The 24,604-nt window shown below is 32.8% G+C and overlaps 1 protein-coding gene across 1 annotated transcript in view; it reads left to right on the plus strand.

The window, feature by feature from the left end:
- The window catches only part of LOC140433998 (lachesin-like), a 675,206-nt gene that overhangs the window by 402,128 nt on the left and 248,474 nt on the right, over positions 1-24,604 (plus strand). The window lies entirely within an intron of this gene.

The raw sequence follows: 24,604 nt of genomic DNA on the forward strand, positions 1-24,604 counted from the left end.
ATACAAATTCAAACTCGGAAAGTCCAACGAACGTCTCCTAAAACTTTACCACTGCAGTGCTTAGACTCTACGCTAATCTGTGGTCTGTGATATCTAATCTGAACATTTATTAACGACAAATTAACACAGAATAATTATTAAGCTTGCCGCATTTTATGCAGATTTCATCACAACTAAACAACACAAGATATAGGCTATGACTTTAAACATCATGGGCAATTTTAAACAGACAGATAAGAACTAAGAATAAAATTTTGTTTTGGCTCTTTTATAAGTTAGCCAAAGGAAATTTAAAAAAGGGAGTGATTTTCGTTTACATGGAAATATCTTACCACGTTAATCATGACCAAAACAAATTAAATCTTCAGAGGGATTATGAAAGTTGGACACTTGAATGAAGTACATAGTTTAAGAAAAAAAACGTGCACGTTTTTGGGAACTATTGACTATTCTAACCCAAACATAACTTGTAAAGGTATGAGTACTCAAGAAAGTAATTTGCCAAGAGACCTAACCAGCAATTTTCAACTATCTGTGTCTATTTTTGTGAAAAAGGCTATTGGCCATGTTAGTGTAGAGTGTAGGGATCAGACACAAAGTGGAAAGAAAGCGCCTGGAATAAAAATTTGGAACAAGCTTATGGAACGTTTGTGGTCTGCTGAAAACAGAAATACTGACTCAATGAAAAATTTGGATGAGAAATGAAATTCTTCGCTTAATCGATTTTACAAAGACAAATAGCTCACCAATAACAGTTATAAATATGGAATATGCAATTAACCCCATTATCGTTAACGTTATTTGTTAGGACACATTTTCAACAAGCAAACTCTCAAAAGTATTTAAAAAGACTCAATTAACCCCCTTTCTTATTCCGCTTGTCGTCACTTGCTCTCTTTAATATATTTTTCCCTTGGCTCTCGAAAAAGACTCGGAAAGGATTAACAAATCATGCAAATTTTTATTAAAATTCGATTGAAAACTTTTATCGCCTCGTAACTCCCCTAATTCGGTATTCCGTAATCTTCTATCGTGGAAAATATGTAAAATTTGATTGGAAAAATACGAAAATAAGACGCTCCGCGACCAGACCGAAGAGGCTCGGCCAAAGCAAGGTCTCCTTATGAGTTCGCGACTTTATCACAAATTGAAATTAAAAAGTATTCGCCCTCGAATATTATCTTTCAGTAATTTTAGACGGAAAGTAATTTGGGATAGAAAATTTGACTCATCTTCATATTTTTTAAAAGCTTTTAGATAAAAAAAACTAGCTTTAGAAGTACGGGCTAGCAATGGGGAAGTAAGATAATTAATTGTCTTAACAGGAAGTTTGCGCTAATAAGACGAAATTTTGTGCGATGTATGAAAATATGTTAAGACATTGTGTATATAATAAGTAAATTTGACACAGTGCAAGTGTTACTTAGCAACCTAAAAATAGCTTCAATAAAATTCTTTGTCAATAAAATTATAATTTTTTGTTACAAATAATAATAATAATCATGGTAATTTACTTTTTGTCAGTGATACCCCTTTACTTCTTGTGTCCTCATATATAATTATTATACTTTATTTGTATAAAACATCGGTTGAAAAATACAATAACACAAGAACCCAAGAGTACACTCGATATAAATGGAAAAAAACAGTTTACGAAAACCGTTTGAGTAGCATCATTACCATAATTTTCGTAGTATATATTCCAGAAACACGCCGATGGTTACGACTATTACCAAGTGGAGTGTTTGAGCAAAACAGAAGTGGGATTTTCACGACACCAAACCATATGCACATTCTATAATTGACGATAAACTCAAGTAGGCCAGTTTAAACAGGTTTTTGACTATACATATTTTATGATAGGTAACACAGGCCGACATTATTTTTGGTGTTTTGAGTTTGACATTGTATCCTTAGCTAATAAGAATACACTGATTTTGAATATGAATTCGGTTTAAGCCCATCACGTCAAAGTTTTTCACAAAATTAAAAAAACCTTGTGAGATATTTGCACTAGCGCAAACAAATACCTTATTGATATTTCGTAAATTGCATTAAAATTTATTCTTTAAAATACTTGATAGATCTATAGAAAATATTTTAATACATTATTATCTTAATTTGAAAGAAAGAGTGACCACTCAGAGAAAGACTTGTAACCGTACAAAAAAATGTGCTATGTGATACACTAGTTGACCCAAAATTAATTCTTTTGCCTCCTCTTCATATAAAATTAGAATTAATAAAGCAGTTTGCCAAAGCTTTAGATAAACAAGGTGACTGCTTGAAATATCTGTGCGACAAATTTTCTGCAATATCTGAAGCAAAACTTAAAAAAGGAATTTTTGTAGACCCTCAAATTCGAACCTTAAAATCGATCAGATTGTTCCAGAATACAATGACCCAGGATGAATCTGAAGCATAGAGTTCTTTCGTAGAAGCCATAGACGGTTTCCTTGGAAACAATAAGTCTTCAAACTATAAAGAAATTGTAGCCAACATAGTCGAAAATTATAAAAAACTAGGATACAATATAAGCGTCAATCTTTATTTTCTGGATTCCCACGTTGAATATTTTCCAGAAAATCTTGAAGCTGTCAAAAAGGAATAGGGAGAGAGGTTCCATAACTATATAAAGAAGATGGAGAGACTTACCAAGGAAAATGGGATATAAGAATGATGGCTGATTACTGCCGGAACTCGAAGAGAGACTCGATCACAAGTTTTCATGAAAAAAGAGAACGAGTTTTTTGTTGAACATTGTCTAACGTAGGTTATACTGAATTATTTTTTTAAGAACAACTCAATTTTGCAGTGTAATTTTGTATTAAATAAAGTTTCAATAAATATATATTCTCTTAGTATTTTTGGCAGTTTCTATGAAAAATTTCACTTTTCTTAAAAACCTGGCAACGTGGAAAAAAACTAAGTACAGATTCGTGATCAGCACATCCCATTTTTATAGGGCACCTATTAAACTTACACTTTTTCATGAAAAAAAAAATGAAGGCGTATGTAACAGGTATAGATAGAAGACATGCAGTTGTGCATGTTCTGAAATTTTCCTATTCACCATTTAAATCTGGAGTCTTAGATTCTTCTTCCAGATATTTATTTATGTGTCTTTGGTATGGTATAAAGGTTTTTTAACATTTCATTGTTACTCGAGTTGATTCTTCTTTTTCTTTGTCCTGATTTTCTCTCATATGAAATTTCATTAGGTTTTATCTACACCAAACAAATCTTTAGTGGTTACCATATCCGCCTATTTTTTTATATATTTTTGTTATTTCAGTTTGTTTGTTATTTTTTTTATTCGTATCACACAATGCATATCTTGTAAGGACGGATATATGGATAATGTATGGGCAATATTACACTGGTTGACAGACAGCCCTTACAGAGGGTACTGTTTATTATTGATTGCTATTGATTAACACCGTCATTTTTGCTTGTTTATATAATTATATATTATATAGAAATATTCTATATCTTCTATCTTGGGAATAGATATAACTAGTTACGGAGATATTTGAAGAAGAAATACGACAACAAAGCTTAAAAGCAAGTAAAGCGGCGGGATCTCTTAATGACACAATCTGGAAGAACAGACACCTAAGACAAGACACAAAAACACAAAGCAGCAATTAGACCTATTAACATACACAGCTGAGATAAGACCTGACACATCTATAACGAGACGACTACTAGAAACAACAGAGATGAAAATACTTTGACGAATATCAGGGAAAAATTTGTGGTATAGGGAGAGAAGTAAAAACATCAGAAGAGCATGCAATATAGTAGACATAAATGGATAGGTGACAAGCAATATAGGAGGGTAATATTAAAGAAGAAATAGGATTTAAAGCCTACATACAAGAAGGAAGAAGAAGAAGATTCGCTTCCTTATAGTTCCATAATATCAAAGGCTTTTTGATAATCTATAAAGGCTAAACAGAGAAAAAGATTATTCTCGTTTACCTTTTCTTTTGGAATTTTTAGTGTGTGCAAGTGGTCAACAACTGGTGTCCTCCTCCTCATTCCTTGAGACCTTGTCAGGGGGTTGTTATATTACATTAATTACGTTATGTTACATTATGTGCTATATTCTGCTGCCTCCATTTGCTGCAATCATGTTCCATAAGGACAGCTTTATGTAGGGATTTTCTCACCGGAGTCTTTATTTGGTCTACCTATTGTGTTAGAGATTTTTATCTTGATCTTTAACCTTCTCTTCTTTTAGCTATGTGGCAGAAGTAATTAAGGTATGCATGATTTACTTTTTTTAATAGCTTGTCTTTTATATGAATCTCTTTCAGAATTAACTGACAAGGCAAAATATTTCCTTGTCAGTTATTGTCGAAATTTTTTCCGTGTATCCTAATAACAGAGAATTATTAGGAATCAAATACACTAGATTTTAGTAAATAAAAGATTCCGAAACAGCTTTACATCTGTCAAAACTTATCCTGGAGCAGACTTGGAGACAGACCATGTTCCACTGGTGGGAGTATTTCGAGTCAAACTCAAAACAGTGCAGAAAAGGAAAGCACAATCATACGACCTACGTATACTGAAAGACCTTGATACGAGGATGAGAGTCCAAGCCACGTTAAACGAGCAAGTGACTGCAATTAGAGACGAATCGAACGAAGAACAAACGATCAAACATATTACAGAAATAGTGCAAAATGTAAAGGATAAACACTTAAAGACAGATAGATTAATGAAGAAAAATCATGGATGACGGATGATATCCTGAAACTAATGGACGATAGAAGAGAAGCCAAAATGACCCAGACAAATATAAAACAATAAATATATTAATAAGAACGAAAATTAGAGAAGCGAAAGAAGAAGAAGCAAGGGAAAGATGCAAAGAAATTGAGACTCTGCAGTCAAAGTACGATAGTCACAATATAAGACTAAGACGAGGGCAGAAAGGAAATATAACTGATTAGACAAACTTGTACAAACAGAGTAAAATAAGAAAGTGGAAGGAATATCTAAAACAAATATTTGAAGAATAAAGGGATAACACCTTTGAGCTAGAAGAAGGGGTAAATGATGGATATCTGATATTATACAAGCAGAACTACTCAAACTAATGAACAACGAATCAATAGCAATAATCGCAAGATTTTCAACAACATATACAATTCTGGAGAAATACTAACAAAATTGCTAAAATCTGAGTTTATTACACTTCCAAAAAAACCAGGAGCCATAAAATGCGAAGATTACCGTCCTATAAGCCTTATGAGTTATCTCCTAAAATTGTTCCTAAAGATAATTCATAAGAGAATCTACAAGCTATGTGAACGTCAAATTTCTCCCAACCAGTATGGGTTCACAAATGATGTTGGTACTAGAGAGGCTTTGTTCTCAGTACAAGTCTTATTCCAGAGATGCAGAGATGTCAACTGCCACGTATACGCATGTCTGATTGCTTGCGAGAAAGCGTTTGATCGAGTACAGCACGCCAAGATGATGCAAATACTAAAAGAAACAGGAATTAATAATCAAGATCTGAAAATAATTAGAAATCTTTACTGGAATTAAACAGCAAATTTCAGAGTTGAAGGTGAACATACTGACTATGTGCAAATCATGCGTGGAGTGAGGCAAGCTGTATTTTGCCTCCTCTAATCTGCAATCTGTATTCTGAAAGAATATTTATCTAAGCTTTTGCACGAAACTGAAAAAGGTATTCTACTAAATGGTTACCGGCTCAGATATGCAGATGACACCATAGTATTTGCGGACAACTTAGAAGACCTACAAGTTCTTATGAATAAAATAGGTATTACATAAAAAAAGGATAACAGAAGGTCAACTCTACGTCAACCAATCCCCTGTAGAAAGAGTGATGCACTACAACTACCTCGGCACCATAATAAATGAAGAATAGACCTACAACCAAGGGTTGGGGGTCTTCTTCAAGAGTCACAACCTCTCTCTTGATACAAAAGTAAGAATGCTGCGATGCTACGTCTTCCCTGTCCTTTTTTATGGTGTTGAATCGTGGACCTTGAACGAAGATATGTGCAGAAAACTGGAAGCATTTGAGATGTGGCTATATCCGAGAATGCTTAAGATCCCGTGGACTGACCAAGTCACAAATGAGGATGTCCTCAGAAGAATGAATAAAAACCGAGAGGTACTGACCACCATCAAATCTCGAAAGTTACAGTTCTTCGGAGATATTATGCGAAATGAATCCAGATATGCTCTCCTTTAAGCCATCTTGCAAGAAAAAATATTTGGAAAACGAGGTTCAGGAAGAAGAAGAACATTTTGGTTAAAGCACCTCAGAATCTGGTTCAATACAACATATGTGCAGCTTTTCCGCACTGCTGCAGATACGATAAAGATTGCCATGATGATCGCCAACATTCGTCACGGATAGGCACATCAAGAAGAAGATCCTAATAACGCTTTCTCCCTAATTTTTCCCTGTATCTCTTTGCGTCGTCAAATATAACTAACATATTTTATAGTTTTTTATGTTTTATTTTTTTTTTCTCTTTGTTTATCCTTACCTAATAACTTTAGGTTATTTTATAATTATAATTTATTTTTCACCAGATATTTTTTAAAAAAATATCGTTTTGGTACGTTTATACAAATATATGAAATGTCAGAATTTTTCTTTTCTATTCCCAATATCGCTGGCCTAGCAGCACACCAGCCATATACCTTAACAACGAGCGAAGCAAGCGGCAACGTTCTAGCAATAAAATGGCACATTACGCGTGTCTATCTGTTATGATTGGCCAGATGGCAGAAGAGCAGTAGACCGCCAGAAGGTGTTCTGTTGTAAATTTCCGTCCGTACATGTATAATGCAATATTTCCCATGCTCGGAGCGCTCGCTTCGCTATGAAATACTGAAACAGGATGTGGTGGTGATGGGATTGCACTCCACCAGGTGCCAGATGCTCGCGCTCGCTTTAACTTACTCCTAGAAATCGTCGGCTTCGATGCTAACGCTATGGTCTAACGAGAGTTACAATTGTTGTGTGCTCTCGATACTCTTAACACTTGAATCGCGAATTTTATAAAAGCAATTTCTACACAACATTAAGTTGAGTTGTTTAACTTTTATTATTCGTCTCATATAGCGAATTCAAAAATAATATTCACAGTGTTATGCAAAAGTAAATGTTTACTCGTACTTATATGAAGTAACTTATTGGGCTGTATTAGGCTGCATTATAAACTGTTAAACGATATATTGTTACAAAATTAAGCAACCATTGATTGCAATGAAAATAACGTTTTTTACTGCTATTTGACGTTTTTATTTCCAATCCGAAAATCATTTTTAAAAAATATATAAAAAAGGCAGTAATATTTTATACAAAATAAAATACTAATATACAGCGTGTTTTATTAAAAAAAAATTTAAAAAAATTGTATTTGTACATATTTTATAACGGACTTCTCTTTTTCGAGTACTACATTACTTTATCGAGTCTGGATATTCATTCATAAAATTTCGGACCAGTATCGGGCTACGTCGGTTCCATCTTTCTTGGCGAGCCACAAATCTTCGAGGGTACATCGATGAGGATAGTTTCTGCATGTAAGAAGATGTTCCATATTCTGTATTTCTCCACAGTCACAGTTCACATCATCTTGGTCGATTTTTCCCCATTTTGCCATGTTTGATTTTACTGGAGCGACCCCCGTTCTTATCCTATTCATAGTTTTCCACGTTTTAAAGTCTTGGGACTGACCGGTCCATTGAACCTGGGGAAGAGGAAAAAATACCCAACAAGTCACTATTGCATTAAACGAAACATGTAGAATATCTACTAGCTGTAAATCGACACCTCTCTATCTGCTGCACCAAACAGTTGATTTCATATCACCAGAAAACCGTAAACCCGTCTCTCAATATGTAAAGAAAACACGAATCATACTAGTTTAATTAACCGGTAATAACGAATCGACTAAAATCAAGAAAAAGATCTATGAAAAGTAAGAACCTGGCCTGGACACTCAACCGCATATGCTCGACATTGTTCCTGTAAAACAGAACTTTATTAAATTGGGGTATAAACACAGATAACGAAGGACTCTGTGAATGTGGTGGAAACAAAATGAAAACACCTAGAGTATGCAAACATTGTTGTTCATCACAGTGAACCCACGATGATTTATATTGACCCCATATCGACCCATGCAACGAAGACTATAGTAACTAAAAAAACGTTACATTTGACTTACGATTATCTTCTTCTTCTTAACGTGTCCCATCCCTAAGGACATTGGCGATCATCATGGCCCATTTGACTCTATCTGCAGCCGTTTTGAAAAGTTCTATTGACGTTTTCCCACTCCATTGTCTCAGATTCTTCAGCCAGGACGTGCGTTTTCTCGTTGGTCCTCTTTTGCCTTCCACCTTCCCTTGTATGACCAGCCGCGTCAATTCATATTTCTCATTTCTTAGTATGTGACCGAAGTAGCTCATTTTTTTTTTCTTTATAGTGTTTCTTTATCGTTTTTCATTCTTCGTAGTGTTTCCGCACTTGTTAGGTGTTGTGTACAAGATATTTTCCACATTCTTCGATAACACCACATTTCAAAGTTATTGAGTTTTTTATCTGTCGCCTCTGTAATTGTCCAGGCCTCAACTCCATACAACAGGACAGAGAACACAAAGTAGCATCTCAATAATCTAGATCTAATTTCGATGTTGAGTTTTCCATTGCATAATATTGCTTTTATCTTATTAAAAGCACTTTTAGCTATCTCAATACGACGTTTTATTTACGTGCTTCTATCCCATTCTTCATTTAGTTCGCAACCTAAATACTGATATCTGTGCATACACACTGTCTTTCTCAATTCTGTTCTTGGTTACCACCATGATTTTTGTTTTATTTGTATTCAGTGCCATTTCATACCTTTCGCAGTATTGGGTAATGCGATCAACCAAGATCTGTAGTCCTTTTCTGCTGTCCGCAAGGAGTATTGTGTCATCTGAGTATCTAAGGTTATTCAGAAGTGCTCAATTCGTATTATGGCTTTCTAATATCGGTATAATATTGGCAATGATTCACGTCTTCGTCATCTAATTCTGTGTTCTGCAGTATTTTTACCATTCTTCGGTGTTGTACTTTGTCGAAAGCTTTTTCGAAGTCGACTAGACATATAAATACGACGCAATTGACATCTCGATATCGTTCGATTAGTGTTTGTACAGTAAATATTGCTTCTCTGGTGCCCAAGCCTTTTTTGATTCCCAATTGGTTTTCAGCTATCCTATCATCTAGCTTTTTATAGATACGTTCGTATATCACTCGTAAGAACACTTTTAGAATATGGTTCATCAAAGTAATTGTCCTGTGCTCTTCACACTTCATTGCGTTTGATTTTTTGGGTATTGGAATAAATATTGATATTAATCATTCTTTCGGAATCTTCCCCGTATACTAAATATCATTAAATAATTCTATTAGTGTGCCCATATGATTTTTTGTTAATATTCCTAAGATTTTTGTAGGTATTTCATCTGTTACCATGGCCTTCTCATTTTTTATACGTTTTAGTGCTTTTTCAATTTCGTCTTTGGTGATTGGTGGCCCATTTCTACCTCTTGGTTCAATGACCTCAATTTTCTCGTCTTCTTCGAATAGCTCTTTTATGTATTGTATTACTAATATAGTGTTATTATTCTTTTTGAGCTTTATTTAGTAGAGAAGTATGGTAATTCAGGTATAAATTTTAAGGCAATCAGTAAAACATTTGCATTGTATAGTAAGTTTACTGACTCTCAATTATGCAGGTAAAAACTATAGTAAAAATAATTCTCTAGAAAATATATACTGGCCCGTAGCAATAAAGACATACCGGTTTGCAAAGCTGTGTTTCTCAATACTTATGGAATATCAAAACAGTGGAAAACAACCGCTTTAAGCAAAATTGGAAACAGTAAATCTCTTAAGGCAGATAAAAGAGGGAAGCGCGCTACAAGACCAAATAAAATTGATGAAAGCATCTGAAACTCCATACGAAATCACATTTAACTCTTTCCTGTTGTTCCTTCCCACTCCAGCAGACAAAAGTAAACAAAAATGTACTTGGAGGAGGGTCTTAACGCTGTAATAATGCATTAATTGTACTAAAAACACATACAAGAAAGAAATGTTGTAAAAACAGGTACCTTGAGACAATACAAAGAAATTATTAATGCTGAGTTCAATCTTGCATTTTTCAAACCAAAAAACAACCAATGCAGCCTCTGTACAGCCTATCCACTAGCAAGTCTAGAAGATAAAATTAAAATAAAAGATGTGTTTAATAAATACAATAAAATAGCTGCCAGAGCTTTAAAGGATGCAGATAAGGAAGCGGCGATCAATGATGATAAATCAGTTTGTGTGGCTTGTTTCGATTTACAGAAACTCGCCACATATAATTTCACATTTTATGATAATAATAACAAAGGGGAAATAAACAAAGACTACTGTTATATTGTGTGGCACGAGGTAATTGCGAAAAGGGCACCAAACAAAATAAGCAGTTGCATTTTAAAGTTTTTAAAACATCAAAAAGAAAATGGAGTCAAAGAGGTTATTCCATATTCTGATAACTGTGGCGGACAAAACTGTAACCGTTTCATTTTTTTATTCTTTTCCTATACTTCTATGAGTCTTAATCTTCAAATAATTCAATAATTTCTAAAAACAGGGCATACATAAAACGAAGGAGACAACATGCATGCCATTATTGAAACTGCCAAAAAGCGGCAATCAGCAATGAGATTGATAAACAAGATGTTCTAATAGCACTTCCAGAGCTGCTAGGGACCATGCATTGCTATGGTACCGAAACAACAACAGAAATTGAAGTCGTGGATAGACTTCAGCGAAGATTTTAAAAAGCTTTCTATCCCAGAGGATATTAGCTAGAACTATAGGAATAAATCCGAAATAGAAAGCAAAAACAAAACGAGTCAGCGGATAGATTTATCAGAGACATTTAAATATTAATTATATGACAAGGATAGTTTTTCAAAGATCAAGAACTGGAACGAATATACATATAGGAATATGCTACCGGAATATAAACTTCATATTCGCCGCCGAGACTTTAAAGATTTAAGTGAATTACAAAACTTAGCCCAGGAATATAAAGCCATAGAAAATGAAAATACCCGAGTTAATCAAAATCTTTCGGAGTAAATCCAAACTGTCTTACAAATTAATTTCTTTTTTACAATAGATATACATTGTGAGATAAAAATAAATTGTAGAAATGATGCAAATTCGATCATTTAAATGTTTTTGTCGGTGTAGATCTTAAATCAGTTGCAATAATTTATTAGAAAAATAAATCGAGACATAAGTTAAATTTAATATTGACCCTTTGGTGTTGTTCGTCATAAAGCATTATGCTTAATGGCGAAGGGAAAGACCATGACAGGTCCTAAATTTCGCGTTGCTGCGAGGGGCAGGAACAGATTGTCGATTGCAGCAGGTGTTGTGACTGTCACTATAAATTATTGGCGAAACTTTACCTGTTCGTAATAATATGAGAGCCCTTGCAATTATGTAAATACTGAACATACTCGAACTACACCAGTTTCCGAAAGAGGCGCTTCGCCTGTTTCTCAACAAATCAGTGGGAATTAGGTGCTTTTATTGGCTGCCTGCTCCGGCGTCTTGCGACAGCTTTATGGAAAACTGATAATATTTATTTATTAGTCAGATATCTATACGCGTTTCTTGATAAATTACAAATTACTTAATGTAATTAAGACATAGATACTAAAAGGCATAAATTATAACCTCTCACAAAGCTCTCTGCAATAACACTATATTAAGATCATTATGCCGTCATATTATTGGGTTTTAGCATTGTGTATTTTTACAATACACAATGTTTAAAAATAAATACAATGCATTTTATTATTGTACATATTTGATTAAAAAATCTAGGCAAATATATAGGAAAAAAACCATTATACAGTGCTAGTCAAAAGTCCGTTCCCCCCCTCGTATATTTTGAACGGTTATACTTATAATAGTGAAATTTGGAGGGTGGCAATAAACAGACGTAAGCTCCTTAACGAGTCATAACAAGTGACGTAATAGTGACAGATGACGGGACGTTATAGCGCCACTGTGACAGATAATTTTAAATAGAACCTTATGACAAGTAATACTTCGTTTAAAAGCTATTGAAAATACCTATTCAACCTTATTTATTTAACCATACTAATTTTATTTGAGTTTAAGCTCATTTTGATGAATAAATTAAATAAATACTAAAATTGTATTTTCACATTTAAATAATAAATATTAAAACCTCCGCCTCTGGTTGCTTGTCAAAAAGTTGAAGTTGTTCAACTCTCTAATTGTTTTTACGTCAACGTCAACTTTTTTGACAATTAACCAGAGGCGAACGTTAGAATATTATTTATTAATTAAATGCGAAACTACAATTATTTTAATATATCTATTCAATTATACTAATTTTGTTTGGATTTAAGATAATTTTGACGAATAAATTAAATAAATACTAGAATAATTCTAGTTTGGCATTTAATTAATAAAAATTTTAACGCTGCCTTTGGTTATTTGTCAAAAAATTTGACTTTTGTCAATTCTCTAGTTTCTCCAGAATGGATTTCTAAATCAGCACATATCAAATATGGCTTTTTACAAAATAGTAGTCACAGTAAACAGTTGGAAGAGTCCATTTACGTCACGAGGAGTGACCGTTATATAACATGTAAACTTTTTTAATTTTATTGAAATCTATAAAAATAATAAATAAACAATAAAATTACATTATTCAATATTAAACATATCATTTAAATTTTAAAAATACAAAAAACATAGTATGAAGCTTCGTGCTAGTCTACAATATCACCTACTGTACCACTTTTTTTAAATCAGGAAATAATAATTATAAATAGGAAAATATAGCGAATCTTAACGAAATATTTACTTAAAATGGAGGAAAAATTCTGTCTGTAAAAAATGTGTTTTAGATGTCTCTAAAAATGTTTAGAAATAGAAAAAATAGAAAAAAAAATAGAAAAAAATGTTTTACACTGTAGCATTTCTAAAATTCCTTGATATATATTGAAATCTCCTCGTATTTGCTAAAGTACCGAAGAATATTTTAAGTGTATTTCAGTTCCTATTGTACAAGTTAAAATACCCAAAAAGTGTTTTCAATCTTTTTTTTGAGTTGATATTGATTGCTTCCTGAGGTCGATTATAAACCATTTTAGAGTTTGTTTATTATTTTACAGATGGGTATTTCCTCGGTATTCTTTGATCGTTTAACCGCATGATACTGCGTTTTAAATAAATATTCTTGTTTAGAGTTTTGTTTATACCAAGTTAAGCGAAATAATTAAAAAGATTGCTCACTCTCGCTCAGGCGTTGTTAGAGACAGCTGCTTCTAACGTTTGTCCAAATTTTATGTCGAATTTGTATTGTTTCCTCGTCCTTCGTCCTTTTTTTTTGGGAAAATGTGTAGCAGTGTAAAGTGTAGTAGCAGTTTAATCAGTTCAATGTGTAGTTGCAGTCTGAGTGAAATTTTTAAAATAGCCACATGTTGCCATTGTGTTCAGTTGTACCTGTTCCAGTCTTTTAAGGAGACCAGTTTTCCAAGGTTTGTGTTCCAGTGCTAGCTTCCACCCTCATTTTCTCATCCCTGATCGTCATCCCGGTTTACAGATACAGTTTTTTGCGTGGCAGTGAATCTTCCGTTCCAACCTCAGAAATGAAAAAAATATGTAAAGTAAAGAAATTTTGTGAAAATCCAGGTAACTTTTTGTGTTTAAATTTTAAAGTAAAGACAGACAATTTTTTAATAATAATAATTGCTTTCATTATTTTAAAAGATAATTTTTTATTTGCAATAATTTCTTTCTGTCACAGTTTATAGCCCTGTATTTTTGTAAGTTTTGTAGCAATTCCCACTTGTATGTAAACAGAGTTTGTGAACGAATAGGACATATGTAAGTTTTTCTTTTTTATTATTTTGGTATAAATCCTTGTAACTATTTAAATCCTAATTATTTTTGTATTGTCCATTTTTGTAACGGTTTGTGCTGAGACAACAAATAAATGTTTAATTTGTTTCCTAAACCATTTTGTTTACTTCTCTTAACTAAATCTTTAACCTGTTTTTTGAGTTTCATTTAAAAAGATATATTTTTCATTTCTAATAATAATTTCAATAGTTACAACTAGTTGTAACCGTTATAATTTGGCACCTCGAAGCGGCGTTTGTTTCAAATAGCTAGAGGCAACTCTTGTGTTTTGTTTGTCTGTTTGTTCCAGGAGATTCATGTAAGTACCTATTTCTTTCATTTTTGTGTAGTTGCCGCAATCCAACCCCCTTGCTATTCACTTATCCACGACCCAGCTCTCCAAATAAGCCCTGAGTGCCGTTCGCACAAGTTTCGTTTATTTTGCTTGTCCCATCTCCACCGCAATAACTTCTGTCCCCAATTTTCAACCCTCCATAATAATACCCTATGTAGTAGGTAAAATATTTCGTTACAATTTGGCTGCCCAACCAGTGGGGCATATTTTAGATTTGCATCAAATTGTATCTTCGTTACAACACAATATACCATAAATATGTGTATACATATAATATGTAGTTGTATAGTAATTAGAATTTACATTTTGTTATATGTAAACCTAATAAATTACACTCTATGAAGTCGGTAGCACGCGTAGGGGTTGTATATATCAGCTGCAATAAAAAATTATTTATAATTTTTGTTTAACTATATTTTAATATTCAAATTCATATATGTATAATTTATACAAAATTAAATGTTTCATTACCTTAGTAATAAAACATCAACATTTCTATTATTCATAAATATATTTCCAGGTATTGCTCGACACGGCACAGAACATAATAAAACAGAATATTTTAATATCTTAATATACGCTTTAGCGAAATTAATATTTTACAATGCGTGAAAACGAATTAAATCTATTGCTGACGTTACGTTATATTTGCTGTATGTTTATAGAAAGGGGGCTGAATTATTTTACATTACATTACAAAGTTTTACATTGAACCTAGCCATGAAGCTTTAAAAGTTTCTAATACTATAATATTAAGCCTTTTAAAGTGTACTGTGATAATGTTGGATTCATTCATTCATATTGGTCCATTTATTTTGGAAACATTAGCACCTAAGTAAAGTGTTGGAAGAAGTTAAACTACCTTATTTTTCTTCGGTATATATGATACCAATGTCTTTTTTGTATTAAAGTACAACATATGTATTGAGGACTGTGTTTTTTACGTTTAACAGTTCATCTGGAATTTCTCTTAGAGTCTTACTTTTGCAAAGAGTTCCGATAATTGTCAGTTTGTACTAATCTTGTAATAATTCCTCTGCTAAACTAACTCGTGTAAACCATTTGTCCATGGTAATATTTCTGTTACATGAACTGATTTTTCAAGTTTCTTTACAAAATATGTACCCAACGGCAAACCATTTGTATTGGCTTTCTTACCTAAATAAGTAATAGCATCGATCATATATTTCGAAGAGCTGTGACACATCATAACGATTTTGAGACCATACGAATTGGGTTTAGATAAATACATTGAAAAAGGCCAACGTCCTTGAAATCCCACTAACTGTTTATCAATTGTCAGATAGGATGAAGGTGTATATGATTCTCTGCAGATGGTAATAAAAATATCTCATATTTTGCGTATAATGTGCAAAGAGATCATCTTGCTGGCTCTCTTTTCGTATCTATTCATCAAACCTAAGACAGTTTCTGAGATATTGGAAACGTTCGACCACTCATGCAGGTCTGATGAAATTTTCGTGATATATTAGTATCAACCATATATTTTGTGGATAGATGACGATTGTCTTTATTTGCTGGAGACATTATTTTAATTGCCGATAAAGCGTTTAGCTCATTTTTAGTAGAAGATAAAAATAAAAAACCAACAACTCGGATTATTTTGTAAATTTTCATTTTTTGTTAAATTTAGCATTTTTGCGTATATTACATATATTTAATAAGACTAACGTGGGGTTTTTAAATATTTCAAAAATAAAAAAGGAAATTTATATTGGGATTCGAACTCACATATACCAGCGTATAAACCAAACACGTAAGAAATTTGCAAATTAGACATGACACTAACGTATTTCAAAATTGACAGTTCTCGGTCATACAGAAATTTATGGTAATTATTATTTTGAATATATTATATTATATATATATATATATATATATATATATATATATAATATATAATATTATATATATATATAATATAATATAATATAATATAATATTAAATATATATATACAAAAGGAACATTTTTATTCCCGATAGAGAAAGAGAGAGAAAATATATCTGCTGTCTCTCTCTTACTCATATCTTACATATGTAATGATTTCACCGATTCACTCCCGTGCAAATTTCCAACGTCGACCGCGCGTATAGAAGTAAACTTCAAAAATATATAATGTAAAAAGAAGTAAGTGTTTGAGAATAAATATTTCATCTCACGAGTGACAACATATACTTGTTATTATTAAAAATGATATTTAAAGTATTACATCAATAAATGTTGTAGAGAAAACAATATTCGACATCCCTTGTAGCCTTTACTTAAGATTCTTGCGTGATCCTTGGCTACCGTACTAATTTCAAAATGCAATATTGCCCTTTCAAGACTTAGTTATGAATAATTTACTTCGAGCTCATAAACCAAAGTCTTGCTTTAATCTATTTAACGCTTGCTGTGTGAAAACAGACTTTTAGCTTCAAAAGATAATTTCGTCTTTTATGTGTCCGGACTTTTTTGGAGGTTTATGTAGTATTACTACTTCGATATGGCAATATTGTTAGAATATAGCTTGGGTTCCGATTAAATTTTTTGTCTTCTTATACATTATTTATAAAAAAACAATATCACTGAGTTAAACTGTAATTAAACATCGTGTATATATATATATATATAGTTATATATATATATATATATATATATATATATATATACTAAACAACACAGAATAGGAGGACTGCAGCCCTAATAAACAACACAGTTTATTAGGGCTACAGTCAGAAAGTTTGGCCGGGATGTTACAGAAACACTCTTTTGACTTTTGGTCTAGAATGTGTAAATATTTACAATTTATCACAAATTGTCAGTGCAACTTACTTGTCGTTGAGATTATTTATTTAAAGCTATGACACTCAACATTAATAACACACATATAAAATATAACATAAAATAATGAACAAAATGCATTTTAAAATTTAGTTAATGATAGTAAATTTTCGTTTGTGACATATTTTAATAATGTGTTTTAACTGAATCATAGAGAACAGAAAGAAAAAACAAAAATAGTATGATTAAAATGTAATTAGGTGTTCTTCATGTTTTGTGTATTCTGGTGTGTATATGTAAAAGTAAATCTTAATTTTATTTTTGATGTTTTGTCAGTAAATAATAATAAATGTTGCTCAGTTTATCTACGTCAGACTTTTTATTTATACAAGACATATTAGATTTTATGAAACACATTTCCAAGAAAACACGTTTTGAGTGGTTTTTTTCTTTTGCCAAAATACAGGAATCCTCGAAATTAAATTCATGTTTTAACGTTAATGCATGTTCTGTCAGCGCACAAGCATTAATTTCTTTTTATGTCGCTGCGATGTGAGATCACTCTACTGTGAAAATTACGAGACGATTCTCCAATATACACGTTTTTACAATTGGCATACGGTATAGAATAAACAACATTCGATGACTCCTGTATTGTGAAAGGATCCTTTGTCTTTGTGTACAACTTGCTTAGGTGTCAGAACTGGAATATAGGGTAGGCAACCATACGTTATTTTAGATTGTGGTAGCTCTGATGTGTTGTGTGTCAATGTCAGTGTCAGTTGTCGGACCTCACTATTATGAAAATTTTGTTTGTCAGAAAATTGCAAAGGAAAAGGAGAACCAAAAATGAGTTTATTTAAAAGAGCTGTGGGATAGGAGTTCCCTTGTAGTATAGATCTCAACTTTTTTAGTCCCTTGTCCCAGAACTCGATGTGTGATAAGTTGATAACCCTAGTTTTAAGGGCCGAAACCAAATTTGTTTTCATTTTAGATGGATGTTGAGAATAAAAGTTTATGAAACGGTTACTAAAACAAGGTTTACGATACCACTCCGTCCTTAGCATGTCATCACTGCCACGATGTATAAGCATGTCTAAAAAACGAATCATATTATCAGCCTCTCTCTCAACCGTAAACTTTCACACTGGGCGTTAAAGGTGTTTAAAACATCAGTTACTTTGTTTTCAGGGACCGATAAGACCTAATTACATTTTAATCATACTATTTTTGTTTTTTTATTCTGTTCTCTAGCGTACGGAGGCGCCACTAGCTTTGGCGGCCATATACGAAAACGATATAATAATATCGTTTTCTGTCCTCTGGGCTAGGCGAAATGTGTAAAAGATTCAATCTTCTAGCAAAAGCTGCTATCGCTTTGTTGAAGTAAATGGCCAAATATATGGCCTAGGAGGACAAATTCGTTAAACTTCCCGTGCTCGAATCGGTATCAATAAACGTATGAAACAGATTATTTTATATTATTAATAATTGGATGAAATGACATTTATGAATTTTTGACATTTATGATGACTTGTGAAGTTCGAGAATAGTTACAAATCGAATTTTAGCATGGATCTTTTAGATTTTTAGAAACTTGAAATTTCGCTTCAAAAAACTTAACCCAAAAAAGCATTATAAAAAATAATAAAAAAATAAAGAGATAGAAAATAAAAAAATAGTATTCATGTAATTTAGTATTTAAGAGAAATGAAGAGTTGCAGAAAATAATTCTTCAAGAACAAATTTTAGTTCCGGCTTTTATATTTAAAGACAGTATACTAAGTACATTTCAGTCGAAGATATGTTCTTTATATAAAAATGTTCTAATGATAATTTGAAACATTTTAATTTAAAAATTTGTTTTGAAAAAACTATCGACGACAGCGTTTTTTCTCCTCTCTGTTAATCGAAACATTGCGGTTTCAAAAGGAAAAAGCAAATAATGGTTGTTTTACGGCGTTTTTGAGTATGTCGTTGATTCTGGAACTGAGAAAAGGTCTAGTGTTGAGGGTTTTAAAGGACTATTCGGGACTTCATTATCCTTTTGTACATTCTACGACGGTTTCAAACAACTTTCTCCACGATTAGTTCCAACTACTGGACTACTGAAAAATCATTGTATACTTGTTTTGGTGAGCAGAAAGGGTAGCAGTAAATAAACTAAACATTGTAAGAAATTAATATTGTTTTTAAATAAAGTGAATATATTATTTAAATTTTGCGCATTATATCAGTAGATATTTATTAGAGGCTTCTGGAAATGTGTACCAAATATATTTTATTAATGATATATTCTAAAGCTTAAACTGTCTTCAACGACTGTTACCATTACTGATACAAGATTCATATATTACAACACCGCAAAATTTCACCCACCAGTTTCTACATCAACAACCGTCCAGGGTACATATGGTAAAAGGGTAAAACTCAAAGCACAAAAACTGAGAAAAGGGTTAGTCAGTTTCGACTTGAACGTTTTTGTAAATTGACCTTTCCGTGCAACAAAAAAGGCCATTGTATTGTGATTTCAACGAAAAGCACCGTGTTTACAAAGGGACTGGAAGGGCCTGTCGTCATTAACACTTTTTTACTGGATATATATCCGCTAAAAGTTTTTTTCGAATTTGTTGAAACATAAACATTAATGTAATTAAAAGTGAGGTACAATGAACTGGAAAATACGTACAGTGTCTGATATTTCTAGCAACCTTTGTTTAAATCTCGCATCTCCTGATCTGTATTTATTCAATATGCTTCTCGATTTATTTCGATTTTATTGTGCAATAGAGATATTCGTTTAAGGTGTTGCACTAGTTATTTTAACAGAATAAACATAATCTTTCATAAATATCCAAAAAAAAAATCCATTGGATTGAGATCTGGACTTCAATACCCAATCAATTGGTGCATCACTGTAATAGGATGAAGCACCATCGTAGAAAGACCACATATTTATCTAACCGCTAACATTTTATCTTCTAAGTAGAGAGATCGATCCTTAAGTAAAAATGATAAATCACTTTCTCCTGTTAAATTATTGGAACAAATGTCTTAGATGGATAACCCCAACACGTACAAACTACATGAGATTTGTTGACGCGGTTATCTCTACAGCAAAGTAAACTATACTCAGAGGATATCGTAAAGACTATGTCCCAGGACGGGATAAAAAATGTGAGAAATTGTATCAAGAATACAACGAAAGCCAAGACCGAGAAATTGCGGACAAACTACTACACAGTTTGGATACAGCCAGACGACAAAAATGGATGGAAACTGTGGAAAAATTACACTTTATTAAATGAAGCAGAACCAGAAACGAAAAAGTTCTTCGAAGAATGGGACGTCAACGAACTCTATTAAATATTATTAAGAGGCGTAAACTAGAATATCTTGGACATATAATCAGAGGACCAAGATATGAGTTCCTTCGGCTAATTCTCAACGGTAAAATCGAAGGAAAAAAATGGATAGGACGGAAGAAACTCTCTTAATTAAGGAATTTGCGGCAGTGGACAGGTTTGACAGCGGACCAATTGCTACAAGTAGCGCAAGACCAAGATCAGTATAACAATATTATAAGCATGGTAGTCGCCGACGTTCCGTAGGGATATGGCACTCTAAGAAGAAGAAGAAATGAAGCAGAAAAGCATGATCTTAACTTAGAACAATTGGTAGTAGCAGACTCCCAACTAGAGACAAAGTACCAATAGCTCCCAACAGAGCTCCCTCTCATACTGTAGCAACCTCAAGAGCACCTAGAGATTGTGACCATTCCACCAAAGTAAAACAAGAACTAAAAATACTATAGTCTGCATGCCCGCCTACATCTGAATACTCTAATGAGTTTACTCCAGAAGAAATTATTTTAGCAATATCAGAAATTAAGTCTGATAAAATCCATCCAGAATTTTAACTACCCTGTGAAAAATATGCTAGGAAGTGGCTGATTGATTTCTATACAGATATGTTAAAATCAGGAGAAATCCCCCGTTCGCCTACATTATAGCAATATTAAAACCAGGAAAGGCAAATGATCAGCCCCAACACTACCGACTGATTGTACTGCTGTGTCTATTGTCACCTCGGGGGAACAATTAAGGGTCTAACCACCTTCTGATACCCCCGGGTGCTCTGTAGAGGGCTTCGAATATACTGTCGAGAGCTCCTCTACTTAAGTCCATTTTCGGGTTATGGACTTATTTATCTTCGGAAAATATTTATCTTCGGTGTCTTGCCTTGAAAAAGGCAAGATATTTCTTACATGACAATTTCTTCGTCGAAATAAAACACCAAGTCGTGGTCTTCTGAAGGCTTGTCTTGAAAAAGACAAAATATTTCTTACATGACAAAAATATAGGTCGAAATAAAACATCAGATTGTAGTTGAATAATATCTCAGCCACAGAGTAAAATTGGAACAGCAGGAAGCAGCGCCCTAAGAGCACTAAGCTCTCGGAGAGCCCGTGAGGGACTGACCACTGACCTGGCTGACCTGAAAATCGCCAATATTTATATGCTGTTCGAGCAATAAATAGGGATTTCCAGGTCAAGAGCCAATGGGAAAATTCGAGGCGGGGGAAAATTCAATGACACTAAAAACTGTTAGAACGCTTAATCTACAACAGAATTAGTAGAAACATATTTAAATTGATACCTATTGAGCAAGCAGGGTTCGGATCTAACCGCAGCTGCAAAGATCAAAACATATCCCTAAAAACACTTATTTAAGTAACTTTTTAAAGAAAGCAAAAACATCAGTTGCTTTCATTGACCTATCAACTACATACAATACCGTCTGGAGACAAGGACTAATCTTCAAATTAATCCATGCCATCTCATGTCAAAAGGTGACTAAACTTATTGATAGCATGCTCACCGACAGACCTTTTCAAGTCACAATGAGCAACTTATGCGTAGAAATAAAGCTCAGTAATGGACTGTCACAGGGATCTATTTTGGAACCCTTACTGTTTAATTTATACATCGCGGACCTACCTTTGGTTTAAAACTTTCCCAAGGCGAAGAACTTTATGGTTTTGTATAAAAGTAAAGAAATGTAAAGAAAAGAAAAAAGCTTACCAGTAGATGTTGCGTCGCTTGGGGCTGGGAAAATTTTACCGATCGTGGAAAAAGCGGCATCCTTTGATGTTTGCACCTGCTCAGGTGTTCGAGTGACGTCACACTCACTGACAGGTCGAGTCATTTCTTCTTTTCATTTCGTTTGTCTTCTTCTTTTCTTTAGCTGATCTGTTTTTCGTCTCAATGCACCTTTTTCTATTCACTAATTGAACGTCCACTGCTTGACAGAGGAACCCAATATTTTATACACTGCTACATATAAGCTTTCGTTCTTTCGTCTAGTGCTCGACACAGATTTTTCGCCCAGTACTCTACATAGGTCTACAATTCTTTCCTCCACGGCTGTATATAGGTCTACGATTATTTCCTCCAATGCTCTATATAGATCTACGATTCTTTCGTCCACGGCTAGACACAGGTCTTGTCGCTAATCATCGTACGGCCCCACTGCCCAAATTAGATAACCAATATTTTCTTCTTTTCGTCCGTCATCACCTTTTTATATTTAGATGCTGGTGTATATAAGGTAAGGTGAGAAAATACAATTCATGTTACAGTGATAGTTGGATATGATCACAGACGGTTCTTCGATAACCATCAGGCAACAATTCCCCGATTCATGTTAAAACATACAGAGAACACTTTACGTACTCAACTCAAGAAGTGACAGCCCGGTTTGTAAGCGAGTCTGACAGACACCCTAAGTTGCAAAAACACCCCAATCAGCAAAAGAAGTATCGGACGATCGCGCAAAAGATGGAGTGACCACCTTCCATAGAGGTACTAATCCGCCAATGAACAGAATTGATTATATATAAAAAGAAAAAGAAGAGCAAGAAAAAGAAGAGAATTGCTTTTCAATATTTTTGGCCTGCAAACTATACCTTCAAAATAAATTTGGAGATTAATAATTTACGTTCTGCATCGACAGATGTAATTGGAGCATATTTCAGGAGAGATAATAAATTTTGGCTCAATTTGTAATTCCTCGAAAAATGTCCCATTTAGGATTTGTTAAAATGTTTTTTAAAAAAGAGCTTAAAACTAGGGTGATAAACTTTATACAGAGGAATATTGGATGCAACCATCATTTGGCAGAAATCACATTTGAATGTGTCCTCCTCCTTTTAAAGGAGGAGGACACATAAATTTTTAGTTAAAATTTTAAAATTATAAATTGTTTCCATACATTTCCTGACATAATAGCTTTGCGGTACCTAATCTATTAGTGCAGACTATATTGCGTAAAAAACATTATTTTAAAATAATTAATGTAAACCACAAAGCTTTCTCTACTACTCTACTGCGGTTTCATACTCATAAATTCCCAATAATAAGGGAGGACATCATGCTGCGAAATTTATTAGCTGATATATGTTGAACCAGTTTCACGCTGGTTAAATGACCCGATGAGTTCGTTTTTGTTATTTTTTTTGCTACTATTTACAGAATTAGCAGCCAAGAAAATAAAACACGCCGTCGCAATAATACAGTATTAGCGAAATATTTAGTGTTAAGTATATAATATCACATAAATACATGATCCCTTCTAATTCGAAGATACAAAAAAGGAAACAAACAATATTGGTCAAATTACAGAGGAATTTTTTCTAATGGATATGGTAAACAAAATGTTAGCCAGAACTTTAAAAATAAACACTAACTAGTATAGAATATATATATATATATATATATATATATATATATATATATATATATATATATATATATATATATATATATATATATATATATATATATATATATATAATAATTAATTATTAAATCGGAAACATTTATTTGTTATTATTTCCACTGATTGATTACTTTATTTTTAATTATTAGCGTACTAATTTATATAAAATAGTATATTAAATTAATATTAAATACATTGTTTCTTTTGTAAACAACTGACTTAGAATAAAAATTTTACAACAGCGATTCATTGCTCAGTTTTTGAAGTTATATGCGTATATTAAATATATGCGTAAGTAAATTATGTATATTGTCATTTTTAAATACTTATGACTCATTGCATTTTAATTTGTATTGTATTATTATATTGAATTATGTTGCAGTGTATTGTATTGTATTTTTATATTAATAACAAAATAAACAATGAATTTTACTGCAGAATATGTGTAAATTTTTTTTGCGTTCAACTCTTTTTATACATATCTGTGGTCATTGGTCAGATTATGATAAATGCAAAATATTGATTTTTCAGGAGAGCCGAAACAAATATTTAAGTATTTAGAGGATAGAGTTACGGTGTTAAATGAAAGATATTATTTATTAACAAGAGTGTACAACGAAAGGTATAATATAGTACGTATTTAATATCAGAAATAGGTCTATGGGAAATAAGTAT

The sequence above is a fragment of the Diabrotica undecimpunctata genome, chromosome 2 (genome assembly GCF_040954645.1).
Source record: "Diabrotica undecimpunctata isolate CICGRU chromosome 2, icDiaUnde3, whole genome shotgun sequence".
Taxonomy (NCBI): Eukaryota; Metazoa; Arthropoda; class Insecta; order Coleoptera; family Chrysomelidae; genus Diabrotica; species Diabrotica undecimpunctata.